The 14,850-nt window shown below is 47.0% G+C and overlaps 1 protein-coding gene across 15 annotated transcripts in view; it reads left to right on the top strand.

Moving 5' to 3' along the window:
* Positions 1–14,850, top strand: part of SDCCAG8 (SHH signaling and ciliogenesis regulator SDCCAG8) — a 251,197-nt gene that overhangs the window by 215,200 nt on the left and 21,147 nt on the right. Inside the window, exons 17-18 of one of the 15 annotated variants that reach the window (XR_004434331.1) lie at positions 5,280–5,464; positions 6,912–9,967. The exons of 13 other annotated variants lie outside the window; for them this stretch is intronic. The gene's annotated coding sequence lies outside the window, so the exon portion shown is untranslated. Of the gene's footprint in view, positions 1–5,279; positions 5,465–6,911; positions 9,968–14,850 lie in introns of those variants that run through there. One more of the 15 variants, XR_004434330.1, reaches the window with a different exon arrangement.

Genomic DNA, 14,850 nt, shown 5'->3' with positions numbered 1-14,850 from the left:
GGGAAACAGGCTTACAAGGATTTGCTTAGGATCATGCTCAGATTTCGACCCAGATCTGTTTTATTTTAAATTCAAATTGATCCTTCTACATAGCCACATATCAATGATGATAACCTTGAGAATTGCTAATGATAGTTTCTTGACTTTATTAATGGTTGAATTGGACTCATATTATCTAGTTTAGGCTGTTTTGTCATTTTTTTGAGTAGTATAGCATCCACTGCTTGCTTTTTTTGTTAAAATGTATGATTTTGATGAAATGCACTTAATACATCCTCACTCACAAATTGAGTATGTAGCTACCTACAAAAAATATTTGTACCACGAAGTCCTGGCTGTGAAGGGAGTTCCAAATAAAAGAACATGTCAGCAGAGTCCTAGGCAATGGCAGCGTGGTTGAAATACACACGCTGTCCTCAAGGTGAATAATTTGAAGGGCATACTTTTTTGAATGGATAAATTCTGATTTTTATTGTAATTTTCAATGCTTTTTCAGTCACTCCTCATGTTTTTACATTTTAGTTACATGAATTTTCATTCATATTGTGGATTACAAGTAAACTGAATTTACAATTTGATGCCCCTGCCTGCATACTAATGATAACTAGCTTATTGCTCACCAGCTCACAGTGATCTGCTCAGATTGGCATATTGGACCCTGGGCATATTCATGAGGTCATGTATCTGCCTGCAAGTGCATGTGTGCATCTGGAACCTAGCGTATTGTAGGGAGATAGGCATGGCCTTTTCGGTTTGGTCCCTTCCTAGCTACAGGGCTTTGTGAAAGTGTTCTTTTTTTTTTTTTTTTAATCTTCTAAGCCTCAGTCTCCTCATCTATTAAATTGGAATAATGATGCCCATCTCTCAGAGTTTCTTGGCAAGTAAAGGGTGCTTCAGATAACGCGCACCATACTCAAAACATGTAGCTTCCCTTTCCACCCTTCTTTGTTACAAAAAGCAAACAAGTATAGCAACAGTAGAATATTTGCTTTGCTTTTTCACTGGATCCTAGTTCCACACACATGAAAAACCATGTCTGGTTAACCAACCCAAGGTCTAAACAGATTTACAAGGAGATCAGATGCTTCGCCTTTCACCTGCCTGAGATGAAGGCACCAATGAGGCTGTCCCATGTGTGCAGTGCCTTCTGCCCAGATGTGGCACAAGTGCTCCAGCTGCCCCTGACGAGGCTGGGGCCTCAGAATCCCTTTTGCTCTGCCTTTTGGGTTTTTGCCCCTAAAGCATCCTGGCCATCATCACTCACAGGTGCTTACCAGGTTTCCCTTCTAGTCCAGAGGAAACCCGTACTTTTCACCTGTGTCTTTCTGATCCCTGGCCTGATGGAGGATTTGCTAATGCCCCCACTTTTCCCAACTGCTCCAAGTTACAAATGGCCAGATTTCAGTCATTAGGAGAGTAGGATTTTTTTTTCTTTGCCTTTTTCTTTTTTTTTTTTTTTTTTTTGCAGCCTGTCTCACTGGGGGCTGGATTCCAAGGAAGCAGCCCGTGCACTCACAGGCCAGGAGAGCCAGGATTTCAACGGTGTCAACAATCTTTGCTCATCATACCAAAAAAGCTCTGTGTCGGTGCCGACTCATTAGCATACAGCCGTGCTGTGCTTGCTAACAAAGCAGGCTCTGGGTATCTGCTAGTTTCTCAGCTTGTCTGTCTTCCTTGACCGAAAAGAAGAGAAGAAATAGATTCAGGCAAGGGTGCTGTCCCCCTCCTGTGGCAAGAAAGCATCACAAGGATTCCCAGAGAGAGCAAGCTTTGAAGTGATTTTAAAGTCACCATCCTTGGAAGAAAGGAGACTGTCCACCCTTTGTTTTTCTGATCTTCTTTTATAGCATCAACAAGCAAAAAGAAAAATGGCTATGTTCTCCAGTGAAAAATGATCGAGCCTTGAATGCTTCCTGGTCATCTCTTTCATTGTTGTTGTTGTTGTTGTTGTTGTTAGAGTGCATAAGAAGAAATATCTGTATAGGCAGAGGTACACAAGCATGCTCTCCCCTCGGTCTGTCTCTCTATCCCTCTTTTGTTGGGGGGATGGAGGGAAGAAGAAACGTACAAGCAGATGTGCTGCTAGATCTACAGGCTTCTGCCAACCATATGGCATCTTAAGGAAAGATGGTTGGAGCGTCTGGATTAGCAGAGTCGGGATGGGAAGCCATGTGTCGTGTTGGTACAGGCAGTTGTTTGAGCTCTCTCTAAATGGCTTCAGGAGATTGTGTAATGGAACAAATGGTCCTGCGAGCCCAGAACAGCCTTGCCGCTGCTGGAGAGGCAATTGGCCCTCGGGCGGGTACTGCTTCCCTTTTTCCCCCCAGTATTATGTATTCTTCATTTAATGTTCTTCGAACTCTGAGACTTGACTCAGAACTTTTCAACTTATTATGCTCGTGGGTTCTGTCTGCTCTGTGTCTGCCTGAACTCTACTCTCTCCCTAATCTGGTCATTAATAATGCCCCAGTCCTCTTCTGTGTCCTCTCCCTCGGCCCTCCACAGGGAGTCCAGGCTCAGCAGGCCAGCCTTTCGTGCCTCTTGACAAAGGCCTTTTGGAGGAGGCTGCCCTGCTATTCGGGGTTGGGGAGCGGAGGGAGGATGTATCCACCCATCAGAATTCCCAGAAGCCTCAGGAGATGGAAAATGTTTCATTTCTTAATGAGTAAACTGAGAGCTTTATGTGGTCCCAGGTGTTAAGCACATGAGAAATATGTACCGTCACTATTTTGGACCTCATGTGTGGCATTTAAAAAATGATTCTAATTTCCTACTAGTGAAAGCATGGAACTATTAGGTCACATGTGCCATTTACTCAGCAATTGGAGACCTCAGGACTCTACTCTCTAATACATAATTTAAATACTGTATTAACATACTGTAAATTGGAGAATTGAAACACTGTGAGGCTGGCAACACATGGGCAGTATTTCAACTGTGGTCAGGTTCTCAGGCCATTCTTATTTGGGGAGGCTGGAGGTGAAAGCAGCAGTGAGACCTCACAGCTGGAACAGATCTGGCGAGTTCCTCTCTTAGGAAGGCTCTTTGGACATTTCAGCTGCGTATTAGGGCAAGCAGATCTTGTTTTGTTCGTGTTTCAGGGTCATTGCACATGCAGTGCAGTGTCTGTAGCTGCTAAAATAGTTAGGTCTGCCTCCTCCCTGGGATAGATAACAAAGCCTGAGGCTCCAGGTGTATCATATGTTGTGCTTAATGGAAGATAAAATGGCTAGTTGACTCAGTCAAAGAACCTGTCCATTTATCTGACTAAATCATCAAACCAGTTTGTATTAAGTCATCAATTTGAGTCCCTGAGAGTAGTAGCTGGTCAGTACCTGGTGGGCATTTTTGTTTGGTTGTCTGTTTCTAAGTCCAGGACTGGAGAAAGAGGTCAGTACCTGGTTTGTGCTGCGTGCCATGGGGGCAGAGTGCCCTTCTTCCTTTCTCACAGGCAATGACCCCAACTGCCCAGGACCCCAAAAACGGGAGCAGGTAAGAAGTGCAGCATCCAGGTTAAAAATTAATTCACCTATGGTCAGCTGTGTCCAGGTTAAAAATGAATAACCTATGGCCAACTATGTCCGGGTTGAAAATGAGTCGCCTATGGTCAACTATGTCCAGGTTGAAAATGAGTCGCCTATGGTCAACTGTGGGAGATAGGAAGCTGTCATGCCTATTGCAGCTTCCCTCAAAGGTTCTTTGAGCAATGAAAATACATTCTAATTTATTTGCTGTGGAACAATGCAACGCCTTCCTCAAAAAAAGAAATGAAACCTGGAGAATGTGTGACTGAACTCTAGTAGGAGAAAAGGACACAAGTCTAGAAATCTCAAGTGTCTTCAAACTGTTATTATTTTTATGGACTTGTGACTCCAGCAAACAACTTTTACTATCTTAAACAAGGTCATCTGAAAATCATTTGGAGATTGTTACCAAATTCCTTCATAAGTATTTTCTACAAGCATAAATATCAACCAGAAATTTCAGATAAGGTACTATTTCTCCTGTGTGAATTCTTTGTATTTAAAATTCATCTCATATACATACGTTTTAAAACACGTTTTTAAATTTTCAGAGCTCATTTCATGCTGAACATGTTAAGTGCTAGGATATTCTTACTTTGTCTTCCGAGTTTAGGATCTGTGCGGGGGTGAGGGGGGGTATCTGTAGAAAGCATAATTTTGATTGTTATCCACCAATTGGAAGAAATCACTACTTTGATCCCTTTTACCTTCCAAGTGTACATGGTCCCAAATTTGTCAGTCTTAGAATTTCTTGAAACAATGCAATTAAACTGCAACATATTTCCTAACATTCTTAATTAAGACAGTGACTGAAAAATGTAGATTAACAGAAGTTACTGTTTTTATCAACATATTTTCTCTCTCTTTCCCGCCACCATCACATCCCCCTCCCCCCACCCCTTTTTGCTTTAAATGTCTGATGTCAGTTTCATCCACATGTACATTATGCACATGGCACTGAAGAAACAAAGTAAAAATTCTCTTTTAATTCTGAGCTGCATGCCCAGCGCCACATGCACTGTCTGTTACATGCCGCTTCTTATGAGGTTCATGCTGGGAAGTTTCTTTTTAAAGGCGAAGTGTTTCTGAAGGAAAGAGTTCAGGTTGGGCAGATTGTGTTAGAAAAATCTTACTGTCTCCGAGTGGAATTAATATACTGATTATTCTGTGCAGGCTCAAACTGGCAGCGTGTGCAAAAGTTCAAGAGTGTCTGGGAATTGAAATATGGAGGAGAAAGTGGGAGAGTGAGCAGAGACAAAGAATTGGAAGTAGGGCTCAGAAGTGAAACTAAACGGTAACTTTGTGAGGAGGGGAAGGGAGTTCAAGTATGAACAACTGTCATGAAGCAGTACTGACTGAAAATATTTTTATGGATTCAGGAAGCCTCATTTTCCATGGCACTTTTTAGGAGTGCTCTTAAAAATGAGTTTGGTTATTGGAGGAGAGTTGACGGGGGCGGGGGGAGGGGAGCAGAAATACTTCTCTGAGTTCTTAAGGTCCTTGCCAGTTTCAATTCAGTCACATGAGAAGCTTAATCACTAACATAGAAATGTAAACGGGTTGCAATATTTCTTTGACCTGTTAGCCAAGATTTTTTTTTTTCCTGTTTATTAAAATTTGAGTCCTCCATGATCACTGACAAACAATGATTCATTTGTTTACAAATAAGGAATTAAAAGGTAAGAAAAGCAAATGCAATCACGCAGCACCTTTCCCATTGCGGGGAAATCAACCTTTTTACTCATTGCCTCTCAGGGGAAAGAACTTGGGACGTGAGCATGGAGTTAATGAAGCTTTCACCCATCTCCTCCTCTCAACCGTCATCCCGGTTTAATCCTCTCCTTCTGCCAAAGTCCAGAGGCCCTGCGAGCCCCCGCGGAGTCGCCTGAGCCAGATGCTCCGCACCCAGCCTCCCCAAGTCCCGGCCGGCTGTCCTCCAGGTGCGGGCTCCGGGCCCTCGCGCGGCTTCGCTGCTCGGCGGAGCCCGGGCCTAGTATCCAGAGGCGAAGCAGTCGGGAGGTCTGGGTGGGCAGGGAGGCCGAGAGGACGCGCTGAGACCTGGCTGCCTAGGCCACCCTGCCCGGCAAGGGAGAGGGATGTCTCCTGCCTGGAGCGCTCCGCGGTGGCACGAGAGCAGGTGCTAGCGTGCGGGAGGCGCACGTGGAGCCCTGCGGTCTGTTCCACCTGCAGAGGCACAATTGCCCAGCGTGGGGTGGAAGGCGGGCTGGGAGCTGCCGGGATGCGGCGTGGCAGCGGAGGGCTCGGCTAGATGCGCTCCTCGGACTGGCTGAGTAAGGGAGGAGGCTCATCCTGAGCGTGCACAGCCGCTCCTAACTCCCTCAACGGAGTTTCACTCAACTCCGAGACTGAAGCATTTTACTGGCAGCATTTAGAATGGGGGAAAAAAATCTACCTTCTGTTTAGCGGTTGCTCTTTTCTGAAGCAGAAAATATCTCTAGGGATGACTTAGTAACAGGGCACCCCATTGCCATGTGGGTCAGGGATTGGGAGAATGTCGGGATCCTGCCAGTGCACCTCTGTAAAAGGTGGCGTTCAGCCTGGGAGGAGAGGAGCTGGCAGGGCACGCCGCCCCCAGACACGCACAGGCCCTAAGCCCGGTCCTAGAGTCCCTCTCCTGTTGTCATTTGCTATCGGGGCAGTTCTCCTGCCACTAATCCTTGCTTCTCCCAACACAACCAAGAGACAGGCATATAGCAGTGAATACTGTCTGGATGATTTAGCATGTCTGGGTGTGGGGTCTTTCTATTGCCTGCAGGGGTTTCCTAGTCTACCCAGCAGGCGCTCACCAGGAGTGGGGGCTGTGACTGGGACCCATGGCCTGTGCTGTGAGGGGTGAGGGGCCACTGTGTACTGTCACCGGGAGCAGTCCCGAAGAAGGCCCCTGCTCCCGCTTCCTTCTGGCGGCTCTTCCTCAGGAAATCTTAATGTGGGAAGGATGTGTGTGGGACTCCATAAGCAACACTAACCCAGTCCTGGGGAGAGGCAAAGCTCTTGCCCTCTGTCAGACCGTCCTCGGAGATCTCTGGGGCCTCTGAGTTGAATCCCAGGCTCTCCCCTGCTTTCGCGAGGACGCAAGGCTTGTGCACATAGAGGGTTTCTGGTTGGAACACCTAAAAGTTGATTGATGACAGAGAGATGGTGCTAAACTGGCATATTCCAATCTTGGTATTTGTTGTTTGTCACCTTCCTCAAGGCTCAAGGTGCTTTTTGGGCTAAAATGGGGCATTCTGTGAATGTGTGCTACTTTTGAAAAATAGAGGAAGGAGTGTTGGAAGCCTAGACTGGTTCTCCTGCCACTCCTCAAAAAGCAAAATTTTGCAGCCCAAATATTAAAAATTGACTCTGCGTATTCCTTCTCCCCCACAGTGGCACACAACTGGGCAGGCTCCATCTCGTCTGCTGCTGGAGCCCACTAGAAACGAAATGAGCCCTCCAGCAGGCCTAATCACTCTGATCTGTCATGGACCTTCTAGCTGGAAGAGTTATGCCATCATATTATCCCAACACTCATCACTGTGTGGAGGACCCCCTTTTACTAAATGATTTATTGCTCTTTGCAGAATTCCTTTGGCTGCAGATTTTATTTCTGAGTCACTGTTCAGCTCAATTGGTCGCCTTCAGTTACCGTGGCAACCAGCAGATGGGGTTCTTTGACAAGGGTCAGCGGGGAGGCTGCCTTGGTTTAGACAGAAGAGGAGCTAAATAAAAAGCTTTCAGCATTGACAGTTCTGTAGTGGATGGCCAGGAGTTGTTATCAAATTACTTGCATTAAAACCTAATTAAGATGTGTGCCAGTAAGTGAGCTGTAGTGATTGAATCTGGTTACTTAGCTGCCGTGGGCCCAATCTTATTCCATCACACCTCTGTGGCTGGTTTGACTATCCCAAGAATGGTCAAATATGAAGGAAATTGAGGAAGACCTCACCACAGGGTGGAACGTGATATACTCTGGGACCACAACAAGAGGGTTTTAGTCTCTGGGAGCACCAGGAAGACCTCATTCAAACAGAAACTTCCTGAAAACACAGCAGTGTGCCCCCCAAACCCAAGATGGCAATTGAACAGGACCTCCATGCGTCTGATAGTTCCATGTCTTCCGTTAAGACTATTGGTAATTTAATTGCAAATAGCATTCAACAAAATAAAACCAGCCTGTAATCACTCTGGGTTAAAGAAGTCTAAATAGAGACATGCCAACTGAGTATGAAGGATCTTTTCTGGAGTGGGAAGAAAGGAACATTATTGGGCCAGTCAGCAAGATTAGAATCCAATTCAGTAGGTTAGATGAAGCTATTAGATCAATATAAAATTGACCGTAGTTGTTAATATAGTGTGGGTCTATAAGAGAATACCTTTATCCTTAGTAAATACACACTGTAGCATATAAGATAAAAGGGCAATGGTGCATGCAGCTTACTGTCAACTGGTTCTGTACACACACACACACACACACACAGAGAGAGAAGGGAGAGCGTAATAAATCAGATGGGGCAAAACTATTACAATAGGTGAATTTGGATAAAGGGTGTGTTGGTATTCTCTAATATTCTTACAACTTTTTATAAGTTTGACATTATTTCCAAATAAACCAGTTTTTAAGGACGACTTTAGGGTGAGGTAGGGTATGGTGTGCATGGCAGTGTGGGTTTTCCTGCTGGTGCTTCTTTAGGGCCTTGAGCCACGTGCAGCATAGTTATTACTCTGCAAAGATTCTGATTTTCAACAGTTTCCATTCTTCTGCCCCATCTCCTTTGCACAGTGGGGCTGTCCTCACCATGACTCTGTTCCTGCTTGAGACAAAGCTGATTAAGGTAACTCTTGCTTCAGGCAGATGGTCTTCTAGGTTCTTCAAAGTCTAAGATTCATAACGTGTCAACTGCTGTCACTCTTGTTTCATGGTGTCAGGATCCTTTATTCATGCCCAGTCTTTCAAAGGTGTTACAAACTCAGCCTTGGTTAGATAGTACTTGTATTTTAAGAAGTTTACAAGGTAGTGATACAACAGATCTAATGGACCTAAGATGAAACTCTGCCTCCTTTTTCGTAGAAGCACTGTTTGAAGAAGTTGGTCTTTGACGAGCTTTGGTGACATTGTCAGAGGCTTTAAGGTCCTGTCAGAGGCAGCAGTGCTGGAGCTTGAAGAGCTGAAAGTGTCCCCTTGGCCATGGGCCCATTCACTGGGTATTCACTGGGGGCCTCTGTGGCACGGTGGGCTTCCCAACATGGCCTTCCAAGCTTCTGGCCTTTTTTGCATCCTTCGTGCCAACACCAGTCTGTGGATGAGATCAATTGTGTCTTAAAGTGTGGTTTCCAGGATACGGTCCTCAAAGTGTTACTGGTCTGGGATGAGGCAAGAACTGAAATTGCGTCAGAAATTTTCAAAGCAATCAAACACTGCTTCTTCCTTTTTCTTGTACTCCACAAAACTGTTAGACTGCAATAGATTGGAAATTTTAGAAGAATTAAAATCAAATCTGGTTCTCCTCACTGAGCTCATTGGAGAAGGCCTGGCCTAGGGATTTCTCTCTTCTCTGGCCCCCAGGCCTCGGAAAAGGAGCTGGTGTGAGCTGCTGCCCGGAAGATTGCCCCGCGTGTTCTCTCTCTCAGGGTCCTTCCCTTAAATTCTTATGTTTAACATGGAATAGAAGAATGTCGGGCCTTTCAAAAAAGGATTTTGAGATGCTGCAAAGCTCACTGGATTTGGAGTCAACAGATGTGGGCGCCAGATTTACTACAGACAGGCTGCCTGACCTCGGGCAAGTCACTTCTGCTTTCTTGGTTTCACCATAATGGGCTGAACTGAGTGTTCTCTAAGGCACCTCTCAGCCCTAACATAATATGATTCCTTTGATGAGAAGAGCAGGATTTGATCTCCCCCATCACTTGGGGGCATCCCCAAGGAGCCCCCTGTTCTTCCTCTGCAGGCAGCCAAGGCTAATTAGGAATCTGAGAGAATGAACCAGGAAAGGGGCAGTACAGGACATATGTGCTCTTCATTGAAGGTGGTTACCCCGTCCTGTACTGCACAATCCTCAGGAAGAATTCCTCTATTGAAACCATTATCAAATAGGGTAGATTTAGGCAAAGGAAATTTAAACAGTAAACCAGCCACTAAAAGTGCCTTAATGTCACGCCTGTAATCCCAGCACTTTGGGAGGCTGAGGTGGGCAGATCACGAAGTTAAGAGATCAAGACCATCCTGGCCAACGTGGTGAAACCCCATCTCTACTAAAAATACAAAAAAAAAAAAAAAAAAGAAAATATTAGCTGTGGCGGGCATGGTGGCGTGCGCCTGTAGTCCCAGCTACTTGGGAGGCTGAAGCAGGAGAATCATTTATTTGAACCCGGGAGGCAGAGGTTGCAGTGAGCCGAGATTGTGCCACTGCACTCCAGCCTGGCCACAGAGTGAGACCGTCTCAAAATAAAATAAAATAAATAGTGCCTTAATGTTCTGAGCGAGAATAATGGGCTAGAGCGTGTTCCGGAAGCCTCAGCACACTGCTTGTTCTCGCTGATAGGACCTCGTTCATGAGATGGAATTATGTAAAATGCCGCAGCAATGGTTAAGTGTTAGAACGAAGTAATACAACTTTACATTAACATGGTTTATTCACTAGAATTAATGACCTAGAGCAGTAATTGCGTTTTCAAAACTTCAGCTTGCTGACTAGGTGTATTGCTATGTAAATAGCTAGCGATATTTGAAGATAGGAACACAGTAAAATCTGTAAAGTAATAGGATTGTAGAAATATGGAGCTGGAAGAGAATGTAGTCATCTTCTAGCCCCGAGGCTGGCAAACTTTAAAAGGTCAGGTAATAAATATTGTGGGCTCCATGGCCATATGGTCTCTGTCGCAGCTACTCGGCCGTTATGGTGCAAAAGCAGCCATAGACAAAACGTGAATGAATGGGCATGGCTGAATTTCAATGAAAGTTTATTTAGGGGCACTGCAAGTTGAATTTCATGCAGTGTTCACATATTATACTCCTTTTGATTTTTAAAAAATCATTTTAAAATGTAAAAATCACTCTCAATTGGCAGATCATACAGAAACAGGCAGTGGCCTGTAGTCTGAAGTTTGCTGACCTCACTTCTAGTTTTCTCCTCTCATTTCACATGTGAGGAAACTGAGATTCAAAGTGATCACAGGATTTACTTAAGTTCTCATGGCTGATGCCAGAGTATTTTAGGAGCAGACTAGGAGAGTTTTCATGTAGACATTTGGTTGTTTTGATGATGAAAATTGAAGCCACACAAAGATTATTCTCCAGAAGAACTCATTATGTATGTGTGATTAATACTGTGAATTAGAATGTACCAGTAGTTCTCATACTTAAGTATTCATCAGAGTCATCCAGGGGGCCTTACTAAAACACATGCTGCTGGGCCCCACCCTCAGAGCTGATTGTTTAGAAGGTCTGGAGATCTTATATTCTTAATTTTACAGATGGAGAACCTGAGGTTGAGAGAGACATTCAGTTTTGGGCTTAAGGTAAAATAGCTAGCTTGTGATAGGGTTTTGAACCCATGTCCCCCATTTCCAAGTTTAGCACTCATAGGATTAGGATTAGAGCTACAGGTAATCATCAAGCAGAGAGGCAGACTGGACTTTTGTTTAGAGAGATCCTTCTAGTCTAGCTGTTGTGGGGAGTATGGATTACAGGGGGCTGTGTGGAAGCACACAACTCTATGAGAAGGCTGTGCAGGAACCTGGATGTGAAGTCCTGGCAGCTGGACTTCAAGAGTGAAGGTCATGGATGGGTTGGATGGATGGATGGATGGATGGATGGATGGATGTGTGGATGGATGGGTGGATGGGTGGATGGATGGGATGGATGGGTGGATGGGTGGGATGGATGGGTGGGTGGGATGGATGGATGGATGGGCGGGAGAGATGGATGGGTGGGATGGATGGATGGGCGGGATGGATGGATCGGTGGGATGGATGGATCGTTGGGATGGATAGATGGATGGATGGATGGATGGATAGATGGGTGGGATGGGTGGATGGATGAGTGGGATGGGTGGATGGATGGCATGTGTGGATGGATAGGTGGGATAGGTGGATGGGTGGGAAGGGTGGATGGATGGGATGGATGGGTGGATGGGTGGGATGGATGGGTGGGTGGGATAGATGGATGGGCGGGACGGATGGATGGACGAGATGGATGGATTGGTGGGATGGATGGATCGGTGGGATGGATGGATGAGTGGGATGGGTGGATGGATGGGATGTGTGGATGGATAGGTGGGATGGGTGGATGGGTGGGAAGGGTGGATGGATGGGATGGATGGATGGGTGGGACAGATGGATGGGCGAGATGGATGGATTAGTGGGATGGATGGATCGGTGGGATGGATGGATTGGTGGGATGGATGGATCGGTGGGATGAATGGATGAGTGGGATGAATGGATGAGTGGAATGGATGAATGGGGGATGGGTGGATGGATCGGTGGGATGGATGAATGGATGAGTGGGTTGGATGGATGAGTGGGATGGATAGATGAGTGGGATGGATGGATGGATGGGTGGGATGGATGGATAAGTGGGATGGATGGATGGGGGATGGATGGATGGGTGGGATGGATGGATGGATGGATGGGATGGATGGATGGGTGGGGTGGGATGGGATGAGATGGGAGAGGTTCAGAAGGCCTAAAGGGCTCATCTATGAAACCAGGAGACTGAGCCGTGGGGATGGTGACTAGGGGTGGTCCCACCCACATGAGAGGGTCACAGAGAGAGGAGCATTGAGAGATGACTCCACTGTGTCAGGTGGCGAGTTTGAAGTGGGCTTGGAAATGCAGGGGAGAGGCCCGAGGCTGAGATCAAGTGCTCAGGATTCTTGGCCTCTCCACTTGGAGTCATGGGTGTAGATTTTAAAAATCATGCAGGCAGAACGTTTCCAGTCAGGGGAGTGCTGAGCCCAGCCCTGGGTCACACCAGCATTTGAAGGGCTGATGGAGGAGGAAGAGGTGCCTGAGACGATGGGACCAAAGGGGAGTGAGAGACCAGGACAGAGTCTAAGAAGGAGAGTGATGAGTCACACTGTGGGCCTTGCTCTGTGGCCTTGGTGGCTTAGGTAATCCTGGCTCTGCCTTACCTTGTGTGCGCTTGGGCAAATGATCGCTTCTCTGCACCTTGCTTCTCTCATGCATAAAATGCAGATGATAAATTATTGCGTAGTATTGTTATGAGGATTAAATTAGTTAAGGAGCGTAAAATGTTTACAATGTGGGCATTTAGTAGATGCCCAGTAAACATTAGAGGAGGCCGCTGGGAGGAGTAGAAAAGTGAGTGCATATTTTACAGTTCATGTATTTGCACCTTTGAAATCCATATGTTGTTTGAAAAATGTTCTTCATTTCCATGAGGAGGAGGCCACTCCCAGGGAAATAGTCTAAGCACTTTGAGAACACTTATCTAAGAGAAAGGACAGTGTTTGCTCTAGTCAGAGTGACCACAGGGAGGAGGCTCTGGTCTGAAAACATTTCAGAACAAAAGATTTTACCATTACCACCAAAACCGAAACCAAAACAAAACCCAAAACAACAACAACTAAAACCTTCCACTGTAGTCTGTAGGTAGCTCCTAGGGGGAATTGTCCAGTGAAGCAAAAAACTCTCATTGAAAAACATATACGCATGAGGATACGGGCCCCCTCTGGGGAAGGAAGGGGCTGGCCTGGAGAAGAAATCCATTGGTAGTGGCCCTGTGGGGCTGGTGCTAGGTTCCCAAGTGTTCATTTGGTTATTATACCTCATAACTTATTTATACATTGCATATATTTTGTATGTATCACATACAACATAAAAAAATTTAAATATATGTATTCACTTGCTTTCACAGTATTCATAGCAAATGAGTGTCTGAAGCATAGGACCAGAGCTGGCAGCTTGCACTGCTTCTGTTTTGCATAAGATATTTTCCCCAGCCCACTCAGCTCTATAAAGTTGTTTTGTATTTCACCACTTGCTCTATCTTATCTTGAAGCCTTGCATATTTTTTTAAATGCTAGTTCTGATCATGCTTGCAGGGTGTGGCTCAGAGGATCGCTGTTGGACCAATGGAGATCTGTCTGGGCCCAGCACACTTATGAGTCCCCTGTGATTTCATCAGCATCTGCCTTTAGAAACCTGGGCGTGTTTGTTCCCATGGTAACTGCTGCCCCTGACACGCCCGAAATTCCTGGCCATGCCCTTGCGTGGAAGGGGAGCCCGTGATGCCCATTCTACCCCTGCATGGGGCAGCTGCTTTTCTCCACCAGGGTCCCCAGTCCTGCCCAGGCAGGGGTGGCAGTTGTACATCTGCAGATCCTGAAGGACATGGACCCTGTGCCTGAGACGGCCACACCAGCTTGGGTGCGGGCTCCCTCAAGTGTCCTTCCTCATGGACCTGCAGGCCCTACCCTGTGTTGTAAGGGCCAGGGGAGCACAGGGGCTTCCTGGAAGGAGGACTGGCTTCCTGCCCCTGGCGGGGCCTGGCCACAGCTCCCAGGGCTCCATGACAGCACAGTGAAGATACCAGCCACACCCTGGGGGTCCTGGATGCAATCCCTGCCTGTTGCAAAGATGAGATAAAGGCGGGGGAAAAGAAGGGTCTGAATTAGGGGTTGAGCTCTGAAACCTGGCGATTCTGTGTTTCCTGCCGCATGGAGGGTGTGTGTGGTTCGCAGGCCGTGGGGCGCTTCTGGCAGCGGGGGCTGATGCCTAAACAGACTCCGCAGACCCCATGATGGCAAAACCGCCTCGCCCTGTTCATGACTTAATGCCTCCTAGAAGAAAAGGCTAAAACCAAGACACAGAACAAGAAATTGCACTCTCAAAACGACAGTTGCTCTGAGACTGGAACGCTGAAAGAGGTTTCCAGGCCCGTGGCGATGGTGATGGGGGTGAAGGTCGCAGGTGGAGGGCACAGGGCGGCGGCTGCGGAGCCGGGGGAGGAGGCGGCAGGTGCCCGGGTCTTCCTCGGAGCGCGCCCCCTGAGCTGGGCGGCTGTCCCTGCCTCCCACCGGCGCCCTGGTCCCCGCAGCAGCTTCCCGGCTGCCTCGTCCCCTTTCTCAGCGAACAGTGGTGCCTGCTACGTGGGGGATCCTGGAGGCTGCTGAGCACCAGCGCCCTCCTCGACCCGCCCCTGCTCCTGCCTCCACTCTTGCCTCGGGGGAGGGTCTTAATCTTCTGCCTAAGGCACCCTCCTTCCTCGGGAAGTCCGCCGTCCTCTGCCGTGAAGATCGCCCCTCTCTCCTCCAGGGCCTCCTCCCCAGCGGCTCCCACCCTCCGCACCCCATCTTGCGACCTCCCC

Source organism: Trachypithecus francoisi, unplaced genomic scaffold (genome assembly GCF_009764315.1).
Source record: "Trachypithecus francoisi isolate TF-2019V2 unplaced genomic scaffold, Tfra_2.0 Lachesis_group5, whole genome shotgun sequence".
NCBI lineage: Eukaryota > Metazoa > Chordata > Mammalia > Primates > Cercopithecidae > Trachypithecus > Trachypithecus francoisi.
Note: the sequence above shows the minus strand (reverse complement) of the source record. Positions and strands in the feature narration are given on the sequence as shown.